This window comes from Cebus imitator, unplaced genomic scaffold (assembly GCF_001604975.1).
Source record: "Cebus imitator isolate Cc_AM_T3 unplaced genomic scaffold, Cebus_imitator-1.0 Scaffold251, whole genome shotgun sequence".
NCBI classification, from domain to species: Eukaryota; Metazoa; Chordata; class Mammalia; order Primates; family Cebidae; genus Cebus; species Cebus imitator.
The window spans coordinates 3,255,669-3,260,062 of NW_016107566.1; the positions used below are offsets into that span (position 1 = coordinate 3,255,669).

The 4,394-nt window shown below is 46.6% G+C and overlaps 1 pseudogene across 1 annotated transcript; it reads right to left on the bottom strand.

Annotated features, from left to right (window-relative positions):
* Positions 1 to 197: 197 nt before the first annotated feature.
* Positions 198 to 2,164, bottom strand: LOC119467000 (annotated as a pseudogene). Its single transcript, XR_005195512.1, has 2 exons — positions 2,132 to 2,164; positions 198 to 1,451 (listed from the first exon to the last, which is right to left on the bottom strand). The product of XR_005195512.1 is annotated as a keratin, type I cytoskeletal 18-like (transcript).
* Between the last annotated feature and the right edge of the window lie 2,230 nt (positions 2,165 to 4,394).

The window sequence follows — 4,394 nt, forward strand, 5'->3', positions numbered from 1 at the left end:
GGGGTTTCACCATGTTGACCAGGATGGTCTCGATCTCTTGACCTCGTGATCCACCCGCCTCGGCCTCCCAAAGTGCTGGGATTACAGGCTTGAGCCACCGCGCCCGGCCCGAAAACTTCAGTTTTAAAGCTCAGGGCTTATCTTTCCTAACTCGCTCTCCTTGCGTTCTCTATCAAGCATTCCTTTCTCTACATGTTTTAATCTTTTTTTTTTTTTTGACCTCTGAATTTTTTATTGGCCTCCTGCTCCCCAAAGTGTCCCCTGCTTCTGCTGGCTTCGTGTCTCAGAACTTTGGTGTCGTTGGTCTCAGACACCACTTTGCCATCCACCATCCAGCGGGTCTTTCGGATAGTTTGCATGGAGTTGCTGCTGTCCAGGGCATCACCAAGATTGAAGTCTTCGCCATCTTCCAGCAGGTGGCAGTAGGTGGCGATCTCAGCCTCCAGCTTGACCTTGATGTGGGTACTCCTGGGCTTGGCGCTGTCCCTCTGCCCGGGTCTGTGGCAGCTCTGACTCCAGGTACAGCAGGATCTTGTTGAGCCGCTCTATCTGCAGAGCATAGCAGGCCTCCACCTCCTCAGGCTGTGCTCCAAGCTGGCCTTCATATTTCTCCAGGTCGATATCCAAGGACTGGACTGTATGTCTCAGCTCTGTGAGTGTCATCTCAGCAGCTCCAACCTCGGCGGACTGCGTGGTGAGCACTGTGGTGTTCTCCTCAATCTGCTGAGACCAGTACTTGTCCAGCTCCTCTCGGTTCTTCCGAGCCAGCTCATCATATTGGGCCCAGATGTCTGCCATGATCTTGGTGAGGTCCTGAGATTTGGGGGCATCTACCTCTATGGTCAACCCAGAACTGGCAATCTGGGCTTGTAGACCTTTTACTTCCTCTTCATGGTTCTTCTTCATAAGGACCAACTCCTCGTTGAGAGCCTTGATCTCTGTCTCCAGCTGCAGCCGAGTGACATTGGTGTCATCAGTGACCTTGCGGAGCCCACGGATGCTGCTCTCCACAGACTGGCACGTGGCCAGCTCTGTCTCATACATGACTCTAAAGCCATCAGCAGCAAGACGGGCATTGCTTTCTCAACCTGCGGAACGATGCAGGCATTGTCCACAGTATTTGTGTGAAGATCTGAGCCCTCGGGTCCTTGATAGTCTTGAAGTAAGGTGCTCCCGGATTTTGCTCTCCAACTTCTGATTCTCGGTCTCCAGGCTCCTCACTCTGTCCAGGTAGGATGCAAGGCGGTCGTTCAGGCTTTGCATGTCTCCTTCTCGTTCTGGATGCCCCCACTTCCTACCAGACCCCCCGACCATCCCCGCGGCCAGGCCCCAGGCCCCCATGCCGCCCCGAAGCTGGTGGAGCCGGACATGGAAATGAGGGAACTAGAGCCTTCGGCACCTGCAGAGACGCTGGCCACGCTGCCGACCCGCCGGGCGCCATAGCTGGGCACCTGGATAGAGTTAGTGGAGAAGGTGGAGCCAGTAGTGAAGCTCACGCTGCCGGGGAGGAGAGCGAGAGAACGGGGCTCAGGCTTTGCCGACGACTGCACGTTTCAATCTTCTCGTATCTCCTTTCTTTCAGCAGTGCCTCATCTCACACCACCCCCTGGTTTTCCATGAGAAATTTTTCCCACGTTCCCTGGAGTTCCTGATCTAGTCATTTACATCAACATTTGAGCATGAGCAATGAGGATTCCAAATTAGTTAATCAGTTTTCTCTGTACATTTATAGCTGTGATTCAGAGCAAATGTAAGATTTACTACCTTCTCATTTCAGTACTATAAAAATGATTACAATTCAGACTTCCCGGTGTATCTTATCGTTGTAATTTGTAATGCTTTAGCAGAACTCTTCTTATATTTTTTATATGAGCCTTGAATTTTTCTTTCTTTGTATAGATTTTTAATCTTCTAAACACTATTATACCACTTTCAACTTATACTGGGTGATTTTAGTTTTTTATTTGTACTACATCCTATCTTATTGGGTGTTTATAGAATTCTGCGTACTGAGCATAGCTCATCTTAGGCCTCTTGTCTTTGGCTCACACTGACATTCTCCTTAGGCACTCATTTCCTGTCTAATATACTCCCTGTGCTCAGTTTTGTCTCCATCCTACTAGCTCCTCACCTTTCCTATTCTATCTTCCACATTGCTGCTCATGATTTGTTTCTAAAACATAACCTAGGCCACTTTTTTTTTTTGAGACAGAGCCTCACTCTGTCTCCCAGGCTGGAGTGCAATGGCACGATCACAGCTCACTGCAACCTCCGCCTCCCAGGTTCACGCTATTCTTTTGCCTCAGTCTCCCCAGTAGCTGGGACTACAGGCACACACCACCACATCCGGCTAATTTTTGTATTTTTTTTTTTCAGTAGAGACGGGGTTTCACCATGTTGGCCAGGATCTGCCGGCCTCTGCCTCCCAAAGCGCTGGGATTAAAAGCATGAGCCACCGTGCCCAGCCGAGGCCACTTCTTTGATTAAAATCCTTTACAGCTCCTCCTTGGCTTCAGGATATAATCAAGATAATATTACAAGGCATACAAATCCCTTTATTCCTTACCCTTGCCTCCTTCCTTGTTCCCATTTTCCTTTTCTTCTCATAGTATTTCCATCATCCCAGATTTATACTGATATATAGTAGAAATGCAATAGGAAAAGATAAAGCAAGAAATAGTGAAAATAAATGTTAAGGGGCTGAAATGCTAAGTGTCTATGAAACTCTTCATTGAAAAGTGATTTTTACTACGTAGGTGAAGGAACTGAGGGAGGGAGTTGTTTGGCTATCTGGGGAAATAGAAGCAGAGAGAAACAGTGCAAAGGCCCTGAAGTGGGTGCATCACTGGCATGTTTGGGCAAAGCCAGAAGGCCAGATGTCTCAAGGGGCGAATGGGGGAGGCACAGTAGTAGGGAGGGAAGAAAGTGGGATGAGTTTGTGCTGGCAAGTAGGTCAGAACAAGGGCTTTGGAGTTTATATAAATGAGATGGGAAGAAATTAGTGGATTTTGGGCAGAGGAGTGGCATGGTTTGTTTTATACATAGGAAGGATAACTGCCTGCTGAATTATAGGCTGCATAAAGATTAAAGGGCTGCAAGGGTAGAAGCAGAGAGAGATTTAAGAGGCTTTTGCAATAATCCAGGTAAAGTGGAATGTGTACTGGACCACAAGGGTAGTAGCAGAAGTTGTTATAAATAGTAAACTCTGGAATTATTTTTCTTGTGGAGCCAACAGGATTTGCTGATTACATATGGGGTGGAGGGAGAGGGGTTAACGATGACTGCAAGGTTACTGACCTCAGCAGCTAGAAGTATTGCATTGTAATTAATTGCAATAAGGAAGACTGCAGATGAAGGAAGTTTTGGGGGGACTATTAGAACCCAAATGTGGAAATGTGAAGTTTCAGGTATTTATGAAACACCCTAGTAGAAAGATAGAGTAGAAAGTTAGACAAATGAGTCTGGACTTCAGGTTAAGGTTGGAGATACACATTTGACAGTAATCACCAGAAAGGAGATATTCAAAGCTATGTGACTAGGTGAGTATGGGGGATGAATACACGGAAGTGAAAATGGTTCGATGATTGAGTTCAGAACTCCCAAATTCTAAGGTTGGAGGAATGAAGAGGAGTTAGCAAAGGAGTAGGAGAAGGAACAGCCAGAGAGGTAGGTAGAAAACCGAGACAGTATGATGTCTTGGAAGCCAAGGGAAGAAAGCATTTCCAGGTAGAGAAATACTCACTGTGCCACATGCTGGGATGGGTCAAGGATAATGATGGCTGAGAGCTGAATTTAGTAACATGGAGATTACCCGTGACTTGATAACAGTATGTTTTGTGGATTGGTAGAAGGTCAAAACCTAACTGACGTGGGTTCAGGAGGCAATGGAAAGGGAGGAAATGGGGATAGCAACTATAAGAAACTCTATCCAGAATTTTTGCTTTAAAGAAAGAGTGAGGTCAGGTTCAGTGACTCACGCCAGTAATCCAAAGCACTTTGGAAGAGCAAGGCAGGCAGATCGTGAGGTCAAGAGATCAAGACCAGCCTAGCCAACATGGTGAAAACCTGTCTCTACTAAAAATACAAAAATTAGCCTGACTTGGGGGCGCTCACCTGTAGTTCCAGGTACATGGGAGGCTAGGAGAATTGCTTGAATCTGGGAGGCAGAGGCTTCAGTGAGCTGAGATCACGCCACTGTACTCCAGCCTGGGAGACAGAGCGAGACTCTGTATCAAAAAAAAAAAAAAAAAAAAAAAAAAAGTGATAAATGGGGAAGTAGCAGGAGGGGGAAAGGAATTCAGAACAAGATTCTTGTTTGTTTAAAGATGGAAGAACTAATTGCATCTTTGCATATTCATGGGAATGATTCAGTAGGGTAGGAAACAGTCATGCCA